We start from the raw sequence: 20,161 nt of genomic DNA, 5'->3' as shown, positions 1-20,161 counted from the left end.
AAAATCTCCCCAGCACAATGTTTTTAAGAAAACAAAGTCCCCCTTCCTGGATGGGGGAAGTATCCCTGAGACTGCTCTATTGAAATCCTGAATGCAATCAGGGGATATGAAGACATAGATGCTTCATAAGAATTAAACAGTACAGAAAGATTTTATGAACAAAGCTCAAGTACTATCAGCTATTAATATTACCCTAAGATTACACAAATAAAACCTGGTCAAGCATGAGGGTGGCATGTCTTTCGACGTGTAGTAAAAGAATGAAAGAAGCATGTGATGTCAACTTTATGTGAAGGGCTCTTCTATTTTTTTTCTTAAACTCATAGCTTACTGTGCCAACTTCTTTTGGTGACAAAGAAGCCCCCATGTGCATAAGTGGTGGAACCTGGAGAGGGTCTCTAGGGATAAGAAAGCAAGGGATGCACTTTGAAAAAGAATAATTCTTGACACTGGAGCATCCCTTGGTATATTTCTGCTCCAGAGGTCTTTAAAATATCACATTCATTTGAAAGATGGAATGTTTCACCTATGTTTATAATCTATAGCAATTACTGTAATTAATAATTGGTGACATCCATATGGGCAGGAACTGTGTCTGTTCTGTTCTCCACCGTGTACCCAAGTCCTGGAACACAGTAGGCACTCAGTAAATATTTGATGCAGAGAAATTAGATTGAATTTATTTTGTAGAAGCCCACCTGTTTTAACACAGAGATTCAGTCTAAAGTCTGTTCCGTGTATTCTAATGTAATTACTCTACGTGGTTAGGCTGAGGTGCAGCAGGTGGTGACGGTGGTGGTAGGGAGGGAGAGGGGTTGAGAACGTTAAAGTACTTAAATATAACCTAAAAGCAATCTTTCCAACAAGTCAACCCTGGCTGGCGCAGTGCTGGGGATCCAGAGATGGAGAAAACATGAGTGCATAGATGTCTAGGGCGAGAGGGGACACAGAAGTAGCAGCAGCACGATGTGACAATACCTAACAGGAGGCAATGTAAAGTGATAGAGGCATGAAGATGAAAGGACAATTAATTTCCCCTAGAAAGATCAAGGAGGATTACAGGGAAGAATTTGGGATGCCAGAAGCTTCCACAAAGACAATATTTAAAGTTTGCCGAGACCCAGAAGACTGGTGAGTGGGAGGTAGGAAGATCGGAGGTGCCCTGCTATCCCTGGAGCCTTTAAAAGCAGCCAATTTGTCTTCACAGATGGGCAAGGCCTCCCTCTTAGGCCCCCAGGAACCTTTGTGTAATGTCCCCATCACGGGCCCACAGGTTCCCAGTCTGCCAGAACAAAGCCCCAGCTAGGAGATGACACGGTGTCCTGAGGAGTCTAGCAGGGAGGGACAGAAAGTCCTTGCTTTGAAAGGCAGCGGTGGGTTGTTTTTCCAATGCTATTTTGTTTCTGGTGAAATTCAATAAACATTGGTTCCGTAGAAGCGGCCACATCCTCTCCACTAGATAGATCTGCTTTTGCCACACACTTTTCAGTGTTCCTAATGAACTGTTAACAAGCTGTCAATTAAGTGCACAAATTAGAAGAGATGACATGGAGAGGTTTGTACAACAGAGCATACTCTCAGGCTGCAAACCACAGACCCTTCCAGAGAGCCTGAGGACCGCACTTTCGGACTACCCCATGAATACCTTTGACCTGATTGGGAAAACACCGCAATTAGGTCTTGCTTTGGGGTGGGGGAGGGTGGTTTAAGATAAGAACTAAGTGTAAAATAAAAAAAACTTTCTCATTCTAAGCGTTGAAAATCCTCTTGGCTTATGGCAAATCAAACGGTTTATTCTCTGCTGCAACTTGTAAACCTGTTTTACTTAAGTGGAAGCTGACAGAAGACTTTACTCTGTGTGATTTTTATTGTCATTTCTTTTCCAGCTAATTGGTTCTGTAGGCTTTCTGCTGTTTATCAGGCCCATCTTCCGGGGGGAAAAACTCCACACAAAGGAAGAAAAGTACACAAATGAATAACAAACTTTAAATGTAATTATCTCTGCTCTTTTCCTACTGCTGTTCCCAAGAGAGTCTCCTAAAAGGACATCTTGTGGAGAAGCCCTGGCTCTCCCGGCCCATTTTATTGCCGGAGTCGGGATGTTAAGGGACCAGCTGAGACCAGCATCAGCGATGCTGAGAAAAGCGAGGCAGCTTAGCTCATTGGAGATGGGGTGACGGAGGGAGGGGGTGGTGGTGCGGGGGTTGAGGGGGATGTGAAGTTCACTGTATACAAAGCGGCATGAAAGGTTTTATGCAGACCCAAAGGAAAAAGGAAACAAAACCCACAAGTGCTCCCTTGGTGAGAATTGCTGGAAAGGTCCCTCACATAGAAATGGGACAACAAAAAGACCAGTTACTGGTTAACTTTCAGAAAGAGCCAGACAACTAGGGCAAGGGCAGCATCTTAATACAGTGAATGAACTGGCCCCATCAACAGGTCTGTCAAAGTGTTGGCGGTAGGAGTTAATTCTGGAAAAGAGGCCGTCGGGAGGGGCAATCCCTGAGCATGGGGACCTGATAGGAAATCATCACATTCACATCGCCTGAATGGAAGAGCCGACTGATTGGAAAAGATCCCGTTGCTGGGAAAGACTGAGGGAAGGAGAAGAGGGCGACAGAAGATGAGATGGTTGGAGAGCATCACTGATTCGATGGACATGGTTTGAGCAAACTCTGGGAGATGGTGAAGGACAGGGAGGGTGTGCTGCAGTCCAAGGGGTCGCAAAGAGTCAGACATGACTGAGCGACTGAACAGCAACAACCCCCGAGTCAATCATTTCCCCCAGAAAGAGAAGTAATCTCTGGTGACTGGGCCCAGAGGTTTGCAGAGCTGACTCCTGACAGGCTCCAGTGCTCTGTGACTCAGTTTCCCCACCTGCCAAAGGACTGGAATGATAGTGAGGGGAGACACCCAGAGGCAGGTGGAGGTGGGTGTGGGAATGGGTTTGGCCAGCCATCCGGCCCAGGCTGGTTCCCGGTCCCTCCTTCCCTTCCCGGGCTGCCTGTCGTGTGCTGTCCCGCCCATCATCTCCCAAGTCTCAGGCCTCTCCCTCCCCGCTTAGGACTTCTCTTAGGCCCCCACCCGACCCTGCTGTAAGGCAGGATCCTCAGTTTGGAATCTGAAAAGCCAGGCTCCAGTCCTAGTTCTGCCATTCACTGTGTGACAACAGGTGCATTTCTTGACCTCTCTGAACTTGGCTTCCTTTTCTGAAAATAGATCACAGAGGAAAAAATAATCTGTTATGAGGTTCAAGTAAAACAATGGAAACTCTATAAACTAGAAGACAATAAACTAGAAATTTAAAAAATCTGGTTTTTCTCTTTTAGCAGAGGCAGGCTCTTTTCCAAATGACATCCTAATTACACACAGAAGAAAAGCAGAGGGTTCTGGGGGATTGGGGCAGAGCCCCCACCCCCTTGGCCACCTCCTCCAGGTTGTGCTCCCTGACTCAAAAGTTTGAAAACCACTGCCCTCAGGTCACAGCCACTAAATCACTAAGCACAGGTATTTTGAAAATACAATCCCATGCCATTACCAACTGGAATGGAAGATGGAAAATGCCCTTCAAATGTTTATTCACCTTGACAGTTACCAGTTCAGGATGGGGCTGACTCCCACCTATTTCGGTATAAACTTATTACAACAACCTGGGGTGGTTTAAGCTTCCTCATGGGGCCTACTGTTCCATTTACCACATGACTGTATCACCCTGATCCCTTCATGTCTTATGGCTGTTTATCCTTTAGGAGGTAACTTCTGCCCATTTTATGACTCACTTGTACACATACACACACACACACACTCTCTTTCTCTCTCTTAATAGCCAAGTTTAAGTTTCTTAAAACCAGTCTAAGAAAAATGAGCTACAGATTCATTAATAAGAGCCCTTCGGAACCCCCAGTGGTCCCCCACCACCAGACATGTTTCCAAAAGTGACCACCAATAATTGCCCATGGCTGACTAAGGTCCCTGTCTACAAGAATGGAGTTTGCCGGACAGAGGAGGGGCGGGCAGGTATGTTAGCAGAGATCCTTGGCTCAGCTCTGCCTAGGCCTGGTTTTAATTCAAAGTATTCCTGCAGGAGTCACCACTGACTCCCCCTTTTTGCACTCTGCCGATTTCATTAAGCAGTTCTCCCAGATCTAAATGCTAACTGTCATGGCAGGCTGCAAAGCCGCATTCCCTACCCCCAACCCCCGAGAAGCCCGGAGGGAAAGTCAGCAGGCTCAATTATAGCTTTCATGTGTCTTTCTGCAGAGAAGACTTAAGTGTTATTTTATATATTTTCTCTGCACCATGTCAGTGATTTTCTCGGGAAGCACTAGCCTCGGGCTTTTTCTCCCCCACAATGAAGATTTCATGGAAAACTTATCCAGACTAAGGAAGGCAATGTATTTGTTTCTGAGAGGCATCTATCTGGTCTGCTGTCTCCACATGCTGGTTCTGTAAACAGAGTCATAAATAAACCTAAGAAGGTAAAAGAAGGGTGTAAAATATGAACAGAGAAGGAAAGAAAAAGAGGGGAATCAGAGAAATTGCGAGAGCTCAGCACTGATGGGAAAAAGGAATCATAAACTTACAAACGCGAGAATCAAGCCTACAAGGGGCCTTCGTCCATTCTCACGCCAACCTACCAAGCCATGGGCATTCGTGGCTCTCTTGTGCCCTCTAGTGGGCAGAGGTGGTCAGTGTTTTTCCTTGAGTGACCGCCAGAGTCTCTTATGCACTTGTCGGCCTTCTTATTACATCATGAATTTTGATAAGCCCATTAGCCAGCCAGGCAGCCAGGAGGAGGATGTCTTTCTCACTTGATGACTACACAATGAGGAGTAATATATTTTAATTTAAACACCATAAACCTATTGAGTGCTTAATTAACTTTAACCGTCTTTAGGGGAATGAAGCCAATTTGAGGGGGTCAAAAGGAGTTGTTTCAATATCAAACAGTTTTACATAGTCAATCCATTCATTCGGCCTACAGCTACTGATTAACACACAAAATTAACATGTTAGTAAAAATTCATATTCAGGCCTCTGGGGAAATTAAGATGCGCATGCAGAGGGCATGATTAGCACAGCTATTGTTTTCTCCCAACAATATAATTTAATGGGTTTTTAGAATTACAGAAAGAGAGACTCGGTGCTGGTTTGAATTGATTATTTACCACAAAGCTTTGAAATATAGAAAAGATAGAAAACATCTCAAGCCAAAAGGGCCGGCGAACAGAGGCGGATGGGCTTGGAGTGAGCGCATCTCACCAAGGAGCTCGGCCAGGATGAGCCGGGCACCACAACCAGGCAGCAGCCGGGGCGATGGCAGGAGCAGGGAGACGGCTCTTGGCTGCATGGCAAAACACAGTACGAGCTACCTTCCCAGGGAGGAGGAAACTGTTTCATTTTAGATGTAATCGTGCCCAGCCTATTCCCAGAAGCATCTGAGGCATTCACATTACTCAAACACACTGTAAAAGAATAAATAAAAAGCATATAATTTTGTTTAAAAAAAAAAGATACGCAGTCCATGAGAAAAGAGAGCAGAGAGTAATAGAAAAGGTAATTATCCAATTCGCAAAGCATATTTAGTTCTGAGCTTCCTGGCGGCCAAGGAAACAATGCTAAGTATACTGGGGTATATACTTCTCATTATCTGATTCCTTATGGTAGCATATTTTTCTGGACAGACGCATGTCCCTCTTCACGTTGAATTTGAGAGAAATTGCGTGGCTACTTTCAGAAAGTCACTGTAATAGATGATGATCAGCGGCTTTCCTGGTGGCCTGGTGGTTAAGAATCTCCCTGCCAACGCAGGGGACACGGGTTCGATCCCGGCTCTGGGAAGATTCCTCCTGCTGCGAGGAAACTATGCCCGCGCGTCACAACGACTGAGCCAGTGCGCCGGAGCCTGCCCATTGCAACCACTGAAGCCCCTTCCCTAGAGCCCACGCTCTGCGACGAGAGGAGCAGCCATAATGACAAGCCCACACAGCGCAACTAGAGACAGCCCTCGTGCACAGAGCAAACACCCAGCAGAGCCAAAGATAAAAATAAGCAAATAAGTAAATCTTTAATTAAAAAAAAAAAGAAGATCATCAATGTGCTTAATTACCGACAAGCAAGAGATTCGGAGATGTTCTTCAGAAAGTGCTTCTTGTGTTAGGCCTCCATAAAAGGCGAACACCAAGCCTCGAGCTGAAACTGGCAAAGCCATTTCTGTAGGGAACTAAAATAATACAGTCCGGGTATATGCTTTCTGATCATCTTTCTTGAGTTCCTATGATAACAGTGGCTTTAGGACCCAGACAAGCAGGAAGGAAAAAGCACCTTTTCTCACACAGAATTTATAGGGTTTTATAAGAACCTCATAACTGACCTGGTAGCCTTTAGTCTCTTTCCCTCTTCACATCATCTCTACTGGGCCAAGAAATGAATCTTCCTAAAACATTTACTTTAATATACCCATCTTTGCTCAAAACCCTCAGTGCCTCTTTGCTCCCCACACAGGTCTGTTTTCAGCCTCATCTTTCAACACTGCCCCACACAAATCCTCCAGCCAACTTCCAACCAGGCCTCTGGGCCCTGCACAAGCCGTCCCCTGATCCCGCCCTGGGCTGCCCTTCCTCTGCCTTTTCCACTTCTTCAAATCCTTCTTTCTCCACCAAACCTTTCCTTACTTGCCTCAAAGGCTAATTTTCTGCATGATAAAAAAATCAAGACCCTTCACTATCTGACCCCAGCCCTGCTCCCTCCACTACCTTCTGCGTGCCCCAAGCATCAGGCTACAGAACTCCCGCTTTTCGCCAAGCTTACTGCCAGGTTCAAATCTCTGCATCTTTGCTCATACCATCCTTCTGCCCTGCTGTCTCTCCTCTTTCAACCTGACACATTCCTCCTTCGAGACCATCTGAAACCCCTTTTGTGGAGCTGCTCCAACCCTCCAGGCAGAGTTAGTCTCCTTTGCCCTCTGCTCCCAAGGCGCCTGCCCCCGTCTCTTTGAGAACTCAGCAAGGTTGACTGCGAATATCTAGGTCAGCTTCCTTCTCCCCTGCCACACTGGGAGCTCCCTGATGATAAGGAGTGTGTTTTAAGTGCGCTTTCTTTCCTTTCTTTCCCTTCACTTCCCCTCCCTGCCCCTCTCCCTCCTTCCTTCCTTCTTTCCTGTGTCTAATGGTCCCTGGCACTTAATAGGGCTCAGAATATGCTAGTTGAACTAAGTCACTCAATGGTCCTCACCTACATCTCCCAGGTGACAGGGTCTCAGGGATTTGCTTCTTGGTGTCCCTCGTGCTGGTCCCCATGTCAGGGGAAAGTGGTCACAATCTCCACTTGCTGTGGTAGGAAGACCTTTCATTGTTTGTCTGTCTGTCTGACCATCTGACTGGCTGCCTGCCTCCTCCTCTCCCATTTCTCTCTTCTCTCATAGGCTTTTCTTCAGCAAAGAAGCCTGGCAAAGACTTTAGGTACATGAAACCAGACAGAGAAAAAAGCTGATGGATGAGAAGACCCAAAGAACACAGACTTACTTGGACCCAGTTGGCCTTGATTCCTGGAGCTGGAAGAGGCCCAAGGTCAAAGGATACTAAAGCCCAGTCCTTCAGCAAAGTGAGCAGACCAGCGGTCAGGTCACTCTGACAGGCTGGGGTCAGAGTGATGGAGACCGGACTGAGACTTCTGAGCAGGAGAGCTGGGGTCTGGGAACTTCGCGTGTGTCAGGCTCCCTGGGGAAACCTGGGGAAGACAGGGCTCATAGGCTGGGTAAGGCTGGCAGCTGGTCCCCATCAGACAGGAGATGGCATCTTAACGTCCCAGTGACCCTGGCCTGCTTCGGCTCCTCCTGTTTTCTCCATTAACCACTTGGTGTTCACTCTGTTTCTTCACAAGGATCAGAAGATGCAACATTTTCAGCCAAGTTATGCTCATGAGGAAGTTTTTCCAATACTGACTGAGAGCGTGTCTTTGAGGCCCCCTGGACTGTAGCCCGCCAGGCTCCTCTGCCCATGGAATCCTCCAGGCAAGACTACTGGAGTGGGTTGTCGTTTCCTTCTCCAGGGGATCTTCCGCACCCAGGGACTGACCCTGCAACTCCTGTGTCCCCTGCATTGGCAGGCGGATTCTTTACCGCTGAGCCACCCGGGAAGGCCTGCCTGAGGGCAGAGGAGCAACTGCTGCTCAGAGGCACACACCAAATCCTCTGGCTTTAGTCTCTCTGTTGGGCCTCTTTTGTTCGGCATGTTGATTCCCGAACCATCCAACAGAAGAGGCTGGTCCTGTCACTAGGTTTGGAGTTCACACTCTGACCCCTCCTTCCCGGCCCCTCCCCATACCGTGCTATTTTATTACAGAATAAATGTAGGCACACTTCATCGCCATTGGATGGAGTGAGTGTTTTGGGGCTAAGACAGTCACGCAGCTACACAGGTTCAGCTCTTCATCCAAGGCATGGAGGCAGGACAGCTCTCTGGGTATCTGAACTGACCACCCCAAAGGGCACCCTCCACACTGCTGGGGAGGGACTTCCTCAGGGAGGTTTGGCACACTCACCTGAAGTCACAAAACTGTGCATCTTTAGGACTCTCCATTTACTTAGGAATTTATGCCAAATAAGTAATTGCAGGTGTGTTCAGAGATGCAGCTGTACGGACATTCATTGCAGTATTACTTCGGGAAAGCTGGGAACATGCTCAACAAGAGATTAGGTTCCTTAATGAAATTATGGTGTCCAGTCAATGGAATACCAGAAGCCTAAAGTCGATTAATAATTACAGACAGAGGAAAAAATGTCCCTCCTATCTTACTAAATCAAAAAGGCACAGAAAAAAAAACCAAAACAATTTCTACAGAGTAATCCCATTTTGCTTAAAAATATGTGACTGCACAGAGGAAGTTCTGGAAGGATGGTTACCAAGATGTTCTCCATAGTTCTCACTATGTCATGGAGTCACGGTACTTTTTCACTGTAACCTTTCTGTGAATCCACAGTCTTTCATTTTCTAACAATAAAACTGTGCTGCTTTTATAAAAGAAAAAAAAAGAGGAGTTATTTTAAATTATTTTTTAGAAACCTGAATGTACAGTGGTAAGCTATTCTCACTCTTCATTGCAATATGATCCTCAGATTTTAGGAAACTGTTATCTTGCTTGGCTAAGACTCTGATTGCCACCCAGCACCCATTCTCCCCTTCTTTGGTAAGGAAACCTGAATGTTATGCTGGGTAATAATCACTCAGATAAATGGGTACTTTTTCCAGCCTCCTGTATGGATGGCACGGCCCTGAGCATAAGTGCTGCCTGAGGAGACGTTTGCAGAAGTGCTCTGCGGAGCTCCCAGGAAAACTGTTCAAGGAAGCTGAATCCATGGGAAGTTTTATCCATCTATTCTTCCTCCTTCCTTTCTTCTTGTTGCCAGGGTGGCTGACACGCCAACAGCTTTCCTAAATCATAGATGGCTTCAAGTTGGAGGCCTCATGATAGAATGGTGGAGCCGAAAGGTAGAAGATGCCTGGGTCCCTGTCATACCAGCCATGTCTACACATCTCTGGACTTCTTTCATATGAAAAAACTTACATTCTTGTTTACGCCCCCATTATTTGATTTTCTGCCATACATAGCCCTTCCTCCTCCCCACTGCTAAACAGTGGGTCAACAGTTACTAAGAGGAAAAATGAAGGAAGTAAAAGGACTTGAAATGCTAAATTAGGATGGCAAAGAAAGCCAGCAAATATTTCAGAGCTGGGCTTTTATGTGCTATTATTTAAAATCATAAATGCTGACATTTACGCAACTGAGGGAGGAAATGCCATTACTTCAAGCATTAACAGCACAGAGCTATGGCAAGTTATTTCACTTAGAAAATGTTTAACACAGGTACCATAATTGTCAGTTAATGGGTCAGGGAACCAAGAGAGACCTGCCTTTGTGTGTTAGGGCCTCCTCTCTGCAGATCACAAATATTTCCTTTTATGTTTAGGAAATGTAATTACATCTAATGCAAATTACAAGCCAGAAAACCACCACAAAGCTTACTGCCTTTGTGATGGTTTAGTCCTTACATTAGTTTACAAGAGCTGCAGCCCCCAAAAGGCAAAGCTTCACTCCCAAGAAAGACCCTGTGAAGGATGTGCAATTTTGTCTGTCTGTCACGGAGCGGGTCAGCACTGCTGCTGGGCCAAGTTCCAAGGAGAGTTTTTTTAACCACAGCTTTCCCCTAAGGGAACGGCAACCCACTCCAGTATTCTTGCCTGGAAAATTCCATGGACAGAAGAGCCTGGTGGGCAACAGTCCATGGGGTCGCAAAGAGTCAGACATGACTAAGCGACTTCTCTTTCTTTTCTTTCTTTTTTTCTTCCCCTAAGTGAAGCTTTCAGGTACCTCCCTCTCACCTGACTTATTTCTTGTCTTTCAGGATTCTCGTCTGGTATCCCCTCCTCCAAGCAGAGCTCAATTAGGGCCTTGTCCTCAGTGTTCCCATAACACCTACTGCTCACCATTCATAACAGCGGCCACCTACTGGTCCTTATTAGGCACCAGGTGCTGTGTTAATTGGTGCTCCAGGTGGACTGCCGCATTTAACCCGCATAACAGTCCTGTGAGGTAGGTGCACGGGTATTTTATAAATGAGGATACAAGGCTTAGAGAAGCTAGCAACTCACCAGAGACTTTTCAGTTATGATCCCAAGGTTAGGAAGTAATCATCCAACAATTCATCAGGCTCTAGAGGCCAAGTCATACTGTCTTATAAACCAGAAGCAGCCTCTCACTACACTTAAGTACTTCCCATCCCTGGACTGCTCAGCATCCTGGAAGTACTCAGTAAGTGTCAGCAGAATAACTGATTGCTCCAGTGACCATTCATTCCTATCCAAATACACCGACTTGGGTTAAAAATCACCAGATGAAACAGAATAAGTCTCCATGCCTGCAATAAACAGCTTCTGTCCCTGGGATTTCCCAGGCAAGAATACTGTAGTGGGTTGCCATTTTCTCCTCCAGGGGATCTTCCTCACCCAGGAATTGAACCCACGTCTCTTATGTCTCCTGCATTGGGTTCTTTACCTGCTGAGCCACCTGAGAAGCCCCTTTATGGGAAGTGCGACCCATAATGGAGGATGGAAGCTCATTTCAAGATGCATCCTCGTACTGTTGAAGAATGGGAAGAGTCCACACTTCCTCACGATTCTACACGGAAAGAAGATAATAACCAACAGCAGCTTCAAAACACATAAGGAAGAGCACCCTAGAGGCCAGCCCAGGTCTGTGCTCTAAATCCTGGAGACAGTGGCTCCAAACTCAGAACAGGGTCAGAGGGTGTCCTTAAAGAGGCTCCAGAGCCTCATGGCGGAGATCCGGCAGAGGCTGGGGCCGGAGACCACCCACCAGCAAGGCTCTTCTCTGGCCCCACAGTGAGGCTGGTCCTGGTGTTCCCGCAGCACCCAGCGCTAGCCTACACTTCTGTTCAGGGCCAACGCTGCCCCCTGTTGAGTTTCCAGCCCACACCAAGCCCGAGTTTCTGCCCTGGGAGGATGTGCAGAGTTGGGCAGGAGAAGAGCTTTATTTCTGCTCAGGAAACTCTTAGAGACCAGGAAGTCGAAGCTTCAGGAGAAAAAGAGAGATGAGGTCTGTGGCCTCCCCTCCTGTGAGCCCCCAGAGAGAGCTTCTCCACTGGGCCTTCGGACCACCCCCCTCAGTGAGCCCCTCTGTGCCTCTGGCTACGGTGCCCTCGGCGGGGGAGCCTGGGTCCCGGGGGGCAGGCACAGGAAACGGGCGCCACGACGGGGGGCCCTGCCAAGTGGAAGCACGCCTTCCAGCAGCAGCACCTGGCCTCCTGGCAACGCCACAGCCGGGCTTGGAGTCATGCCTGAGTTTTTTCGTTTCTGATTTTTGACATCTCCCCCCACCCCACCCCCACTTCATTTTTTTTTTCTTCCTCCAAAAAGCATCCTCTTGAAAGCCACCCCTTGTCGCTCTGTGAGGGGCTAGATGGGGTTGGTACCTGATGGCTAGTCCTCCGTTGACCATGGAAGCTATCTCTGACTCCTGAGCCAACCGCAGGCTAAAATCTAGCATTCTTGAAAGCGCAAGTTCGATTTGTGAAATGAAAACGAAATCCCTTCTCCTCTGGCAGTCTATAGTAAGGCTGCTGTGGTTAAGGCTGTGTGTCTGCGGGTAGCTATTAGCTCTGCCACGGACATGGAGCAGGATTGTCGTCGGTCTTATCAGCGGCCGCATGAGACCTCAGCATCCTGGAGAGGAACGGGACAGGCTGGGGACAGGGAAACCCACCATCTCCCAGGTCTTCCTTCTTCCCATGCATCCACAGTCACCAAGCTCCATGAATACCACATCTCCAACGGCTATATCACAGCCTCTTCTCTATGCCTGGCACCAGAAACACTGGCCTCCAAGCTCTTTTGCCTGGGCTGTTCTAATGGCTGCCATCTCTCCTCTCTTTCTCATCTCCCTCCACCCTGCAGCCCTACAGCACAGCATGATCATATCTCCCCCACAGCCAACTTAGTTCCACAAGCTGGCCCAGACACACTTCAGCAGCCTCCTCCCCATCTTGGGCGAGTCCCCTTCCCCACCGCGCTCTTGAGTTCCACCCTAAGGCCACTTGCACACCTGTTTGTGAGGTGTCGCCCCTGGAGCCTGTTCCCCACTCTCTGGTTTCCTGTGCTCCTCATTCTTCAAAACCCAGTTCACATCACCCACTCTGGGATGGAGACCACCTAGCTGCACACTGCCTGCTGCAGGCTGAATGAATGACTCCCTCCTTTGCATTCGATAACTCCTTCCTTCCTTTTTTGCCTCCCCGAGGGACTGTGAGCTCTCCGAGTCTACAGCCTGGTGTGAATCCATCTTTGCTTCTCCAGCACTGATAAGGCCTGTCAGCCGCGTAGGGGCCAGCAGTTTTGAGGCGTGAATGACGGTAACAGGGAAGAGCAGACTATGTGCACAGATACCAGCCTAGAAGCCAGGCTCCAGTGAAGGAGGAAAACTCACCTGAGATACCCAGGAAGACCCTCACGCTCCTCAGCATGTGCGCCCTCCAGAGACAGGTCTTTGGGGGATTACCCAGCCCTCATTGGTGTGCTTGAACTTTGGAGATTTCCCACTTCCCCTGGGCAGATGACTCACATTCCCAGGTCACACCTCTCCCCTTTCTGAACTTGCTTCTTCAAACATCTTCCTTACCTGACTGCTCACATGACCCCTGTCCACAGTTGCTTTCTGGCTGTGGGTTTGGTGCTGGTAGAATTGACCTTGGTCTGCACCTTGCCTCTGAGTAACTCAGCTTCCACGGGAAAGGACTGATGTCTTCCTCTACCAGTATTCTTCCAAGGACAAGAGGAATGCCTCGATGCAGGTCACGTGGCATCGGGCTGTTACTGTCAGGTGCTCCTGGGTTAGGAGAAAGGAGAATCCGATCTGGTCTACTGGGTTGTCCTCTCTTACTACAAACTCATCTTAATGAAATGGAACTCCTTATCTTCAGTCCCTCCAACTCCATTACCTCTGACAGCATGGTTGTATCAGTCTTACATCCACAGGCACATATAGTCATCTCCCCTTCCCCGCCCAGCTTCCCCTGCCGTAAGTGGGATCTTGTCGTCCTTCACCTGGGCAACTGATGTGACCTATGAGGTGAGCTCCCAACATCCAGTCCCTTCCTCTCTGTCTGTCTTCACATTGGAGACACTTATCTTCCTAAAACATATGGTGGTGATGTCCCTCTCTTGCTCAAAATTCTTCCACAGCTCCCCACTGCCTACAGAATGAAGTTCAAATGCCTTCACCTGCCCTTCAAGATTCTCTAATTAGTCCCCACCTGCTTCTGTCACTTCATCTCTGAGCATCTACCTACAAGGACCTTGCCCTCCTTCTCAATAGAATTATCACTGTTTCTCTCGATCCAGGTACAATATCCCCTTCTCTCTGGGCAAAATCAATACCTCCATTCCCAGCATTTGCACAACACTCACTTCCTATCTTAGATGGGCACTCCTTCCTTCTGCATTTTATTACACTTGGCTTCTTGCATTGCACTAGCCCTGCTAGACTGCAAGCTCTCAGGTGTAAGGATCCTGCCTCTTCCACCTCTGTAATCCTCCACCGTTGCCTGAAGCACAACAGATGATCAGTGTATTTCCTTTAACTGAAAATGAAATAAATGAATCAAAGAAGTGAGTTGTGTTTAAATAGGTTCATATGAATTTGAAAGACTCTGTGATCAGGATCATGGTGTGAAATAACTCTGGAAGAGAAAATGGCTCTCAAGGAGTTTATAGTATATTTGAGATAATACAGGAGAATGTCCAGACAATAAAAGCCACAAAGTAATGTAAAGAAAAACAATGTTCTTCAAGCATGCGTGCAAAATGAAGCAGGGATTGCACACAACTTATAAAGTCTGTGGAGGTATTTTCATGCCATGAAAGAATCAGACTGAATCACATCTAGGATTTAAAATACTACTGACTTTGTTTGGGGAAATGAAGACTCTCCGAAAAGTCTTAGTATTATTACTTAGATTGTGTTACCGTGATCTGTCCAAACAAGGGGCTCTTCTGGCAAAGTGTAGCCTCATGATGAAGAGCCAGATCAGCTGAATTAAAATTCCAGCTTCAACACTTCCTAGCTGTGTGATGTTGGGCACCGACTTAAGCTCTCTACGCCTCTTGTTTTTCCTTCTGTAAATGGTGCTTGTGCTCATGCTTAGTTGCTCCATCATGTCCGACTCTGCGACCCCTTGGACTGTAGCCTGCTAAACTCTTCCATCCTTGGGATTCTCCAGGCAAGAATACTGGAGTGGGTTGCCATTCCCTTCTCTATAGAATCTTCCCGACTCAGGGATCAAACCCTGGTCCCCTGCATTGCAGGCAGATTCTTCACTTTTTGAGCCACCTGGGAAGTCCCCTGTAAATGGAAGGCATAATAAATACCTACTTCACTGGATTTGGGGGAGAACTAATTGAGTTAACACATAAAGTTCTTAGAACACAGTAAACCATATGGCAAACATTGACTATTATTTTTAAATACACCAACTTTTCAGAGATGGACAGAGAGACTGTACAGCTTACAAGCCTTGGTGTAATACCTAAAATTGAGGTGGCTTCCCAAGTGGCACAGTTGGTAAAGAATCTGCCTGCTCAATGCAGGAGACACAAGAGATGCGGGTTAGATCTCTGGGTCAGGAAGATCCCCTGGAGGAGGAAATGGCAACCCACTCTAGTATGCTTGCCAAGAAAATCCCATGGACAGAGGAGCCTGGTGGGCTACAGTCCATGGGGTCGCAAAGAGTCAGACATGACTGAGCATGCACACACGAGATAGCGCTGAGGTACTCTTCATTCCTTCTCATTGTTTTTAGGGGCTAACTTTTAACGGAAAGTTTTTATTGTTGCTGCTGTTTTTTTTTAAGTGGCTACCATCCATTAAGGTTTCCTCTTTTCATAGAGTATGTATATAAATTAATCATGTATTCAAAAGGACCACAGAAAAGTACCTAAGAGCTTAAACTCATATAGCCAGGTCTCCTGTATTATTTGTAGGTATCTCCACTATGTGACTTAGCCTTTCTGGTTCTCAGTTTCCTGGTTTGCAAAAAGGGAGTAGCAGCCATGAAATTAAAAGACGCTTACTCCTTGGAAGAAAAGTTATGACCAACCTAGATAGCATATTCAAAAGCAGAAACATTACTTTGCCGACTAAGGTCCATCTAGTCAAGGCTATGGTTTTTCCTGTGGTCATGTATGGATGTGAGAGTTGGACTGTGAAGAAGGCTGAGAGCCAAAGAATGGATGCGTTTGAACTGTGGTGTTGGAGAAGACTCTTGAGAGTCCCTTGGACTGCAAGGAGATCCAACCAGTTCATTCTGAAGGAGATCAGCCCTGGGATTTCTTTGGAAGGAATGATGCTAAAGCTGAAACTCCAGTACTTTGGCCACCTCATGAGAAGAGCTGACTCGTTGGAAAAGACTCTGACGCTGGGAGGGATTGGGAACAGGAGAAGAAGGGGATGACCGAGGATGAGATGGCTGGATGGCATCACCGACTCGATGGACGTTGAGTCTGAGTGAACTCCGGGAGATGGTGATGGACAGGGAGGCCTGGCGTGCTGCGATTCATGGGGTTGCAAAGAGTTGGACACGACTGAGTGACTGGACTGAACTGAACAATATCTACTTCTTGCCACTCATGTGAGGATTAATGAGTTGGACATAGAAGAGGCTTAGAATAGCCCTTGGGATGTTATTAACACTCAATAAATGTTATTTATTTTCTTAATCAATCAACAGGTACTGAGCACCTACTTATATAGGAGACAGGGATCAAGCCCATCCCCAAGAAAAAGAAATACAAAAAAGCAAAATGGCTGTCTGAGGAGGCCCTACAAATAGCTGTGAAAAGAAGAGAAGTGAAAAGCAAAGGAGAAAAGGAAAAATATACCCATTTGAATGCAGAGTTCCAAATAATAGCAAGGAGAGATAAGAAAGCCTTCCTTAGTGATCAGTGCAAAGAAGTAGAGGAAAACAACAGAATGGGAACGACTAGAGATCTCTTCAAGAAAATTAGAGATACCAAGGGAACATTTCATGCAAAGATGGGCTCAATAAAGGACAGAAATGGTCTGGACCTAACAGAAGCAGAAGATATTAAGAAGAGGTGGCAAGAATACACAGAAGAACTGTACAAAAAACATCTTCACGACCCAGATAATCACAATGGTGTGACCACTCACCTAGAGCCAGACATCCTGGAATGTGAAGTCAAGTGGGCCTTTGGAAGCATCACGACGAACAAAGCTAGTGGAGGTAATGGAATTCCAGTTGAGCTGTTTCAAATCCTAAAAGATGATGCTGTGAAAGGGCTGCACTTGATATGCCAGCAAATTTGGAAAACTCACTCAGCAGTGACCACAGGACTGGAAAAGGTCAGTTTTCATTCCAATCCCAAAGAAAGGCAATGCCAAAGAATGCTCAAACTACCACACAATTGCACTCATCTTACAAGCTAGTAAAGTAATGCTCAAAATTCTCCAAGTCACACTTCAGCAATACGGGAACCATGAACTTCCAGATGTTCAAGCTGGTTTTAGAAAAGGCAGAGGAACCAGATATCAAATTGCCAACATCTGCTGGAACATCAAAAAAGCAAGAGAGTTCCAGAAAAACATCTATTTCTGCTCTATTGACTATGCCAAAGCCTTTGACTGTGTGGATCACAATAAACTGTGGAAAATTCTGAGAGAGATGGGAATACCAGACCACCTGACCTGCCTCTTGAGAAATCTGTATATAGGTCAGGAAGCAACAGTTAGAACTGGACATGGAACAACAGACTGGTTCCAAATAGGAAAAGGAGTGCATCAAGGCTGTATATTGTCACCCTGCTTATTTAACTTATATGCAGAGTACATCATGAGAAACGCTGGACTGGAAGAAACACAAGCTGGAATCAAGATTGCCAGGAGAAATATCAATAACCTCAGATATGCAGATGACACCACCCTTATGGCAGAAAGTGAAGAACAACTAACGAGCCTCTTGATGAAGGTGAAAGAGGAGAGTGAAAAAGTTGGCTTAAAACTCAACATTCAGAAAACTAAGATCATGGCATCTAGTCCCATCACTTCATGGCAAACAGATGGGGAAACAGTGGAAACAGTGGGTGACTATTTTGGGGGATTCCAAAATCACTGCAGATGGTGATTGCAGCCATGAAATTAAAAGACGCTTACTCCTTGGAAGGAAAGTTATGACCAACCTAGACAGCATGTTAAAAAGCATAGACATTACTTTGCCAACAAATGTCCGTCTAGTCAAAGCTATGGTTTTTCCCGTAGTCATGTGTGGATGTGAGAGTTGGACTATAAAGAAAGCTGAGCACCGAAGAATCGATGCTCTTGAGCTGTGGTGTTGGAGAACACTCTTGAGAGTCCCTTGGACTGCAAGGAGATCCAACCATTCCATCCTAAAGGAGGTCAGTCCTGAGTGTTCATTGGAAGGACTGATGTTGAAACTGAAACTCCAATACTTTGGCCATCTGATGTGAAGAACTGACTCTTTTGAAAAGACCCGGATATTGCGAAAGACTGAAGGTGGGAGGAGAAGTGGATGACAGAGAATGAGATGGTTGGATGGCATCACTCACTCAATGGACATGAGTTTGAACAAACTCCAGGAGTTGGTGATGGACAGGGAGGCCTGGTGTGCTGTAGTCCATGGGGTTGCAAAGAGTCGGACATGACTGAGTGACTGAACTGAACTGAGCACCTACTGTGTGCCAGGCACTCTACTAGTTGCTGGCAATCCAGCAGCAAAGAAGACAAAGTCCCCATTCTTCAGAGATGTGTGATATATTATCACAATCCTCAATCTGGAAACTGAGACTTAGGGAGATTAAATCTGCCTGAAATTCCTTATGAGTAAGTGAACAGGCTATGGTGTGAACCCAGCTAAGACTTCACCAGGCCACCATGCCCCTTCAACATGGAGCCCTCAGGGTTCAGTTTTTACTCCTTCATAACCCTAGAGAACTAAGTCTCTGTCTTCTGATTATTCCGAGTTAGAATTTGGACTCCTTAGGGTGTTACCCCAGACATGTCAACCATGGTACCATCTTCATGTCCCTTACTGTGGGAAGCAGCTTAGGGGTGATCCACAAGTAAGACAGAGCCACTCACTGGAAAACAGCTAGGCACCTGACTCAAAAGCAGTCCAGCTACAGGCTGACCATGACCTGTGATGTGGCCAGCACAAAAAGCTATGCCCAGTGAGGGTTATGGCAGCTAGTTAAGCCAATTAGATTCAGAGTCTCCCTCTAGAAAACTGGAGACAAGCAAACCAATGGGAATGATGGGCAAAAAGAAGAAAACAGCCAAAGAGATGCAGAGAAGAGAGGGGCAGCTTCTCCCTTATTGGCAGAGGGCAGGGGTGGAGATCTCAAACTCCAGGCGGTGAGGAAGAGGCATTGGATTCAGGACGATGGTGAATCCCATGGAATTTCCTACTTCCCTCCAAATCCCCATCCCGACCAGAAGGCTCTCTTAACAGAGAGAGCTCCTGAGACTTCTCCCCCTAGCTGTGTGCAGCCATTCAAAGCTCTCTGATCCCAACACACCTGCCCTCCCTTCTGTTCTATTCTGCTCTACACACAACACTCCTGGGACCCAAAAAGAGCTCGAGGATTCCTGCTCACATTCTTCCATGCCCCATGCCCACTCACCCACTTCCTGATGCCTCCCTCAGCAGGTGCTGCTCACCACCTGTGACCTCTCCGATCTGCTGTTTCCTTCTTTGCCTTCAAACACAGTCCTGTCTGCCCAGCACAGCTCCAGTCATGCTGTGGGCCTAGTACCTTCTCACACAGAGCCCTGCGTACAACACAATGAAACCCAATATTTGCTGGTTGACTAGCCTTCTGATCATGCAAAGTACCATAGGGCTAGAGAAGTAATTCTCACCTGGAGCCCCAGGGGCTATTTTGCCCAAACGGAACATTTGGCAATGTCCAGAGGCATTTCTGCTTGTCACAACTGGAGGGACGTGTTACTGGCATCTAGAGGGTCTAGGCCAAGGATGTGCTAAACTTCCTACAATGCACAACAACCTCCCCACAATAAAGAATTATCAGACTTTGGGTTAGAGCCGTAAGAAAAATAAAAAGAAACAAGATTTGAGGAATACACTTACCACAATAACACATAGTTAGAAATGGAAGGTTCAGCTAGATTATATTCCTCTGAAGGTTATTCATGACTTCAGAAAGATAACTGTGAATCCCTGTGGTCCTGAACCACAAGATAATGCTAATTTGGAGATACAGTAATCAACAATTGGCAGAAAACTCACCCAGCCTTTGCATTCTCCTCTCAATGAGCAATAATGTGACCCCACATTTTATGGGATGGAGTTTGAGACTCCACTTACTGTGTTAGGTGGGGTTAGATTGTAGTTCCACGGTGCTGGCAGAGATCAGGCGCAAGCCATTCTGCCAGTCAGATGCCTTTTATTTTTTCTCCAACTTATGGGGCTTTGTTGGGATTGGTCCTATCCACCCTCCTTTTTAACCTGAATGGCGTCTGTCCTTTCATACTGGTTAGATGCATAGGCTTTGGAGACGGGTGAAGCCAGAGTGCACTCTGTCCTGCCAGTGGTCCG

General features: G+C 46.7%; 1 protein-coding gene across 2 annotated transcripts in view; it reads right to left on the bottom strand.

Moving 5' to 3' along the window:
• The window catches only part of LOC102187148, a 199,831-nt gene that overhangs the window by 50,242 nt on the left and 129,428 nt on the right, over positions 1–20,161 (bottom strand). The gene's annotated exons all lie outside the window — the stretch shown is intronic.

This window comes from Capra hircus, chromosome 15, assembly GCF_001704415.2.
Source record: "Capra hircus breed San Clemente chromosome 15, ASM170441v1, whole genome shotgun sequence".
In the NCBI taxonomy this organism is placed as follows: Eukaryota; Metazoa; Chordata; class Mammalia; order Artiodactyla; family Bovidae; genus Capra; species Capra hircus.
This window is presented reverse-complemented; position numbering and strand designations above follow the sequence as displayed.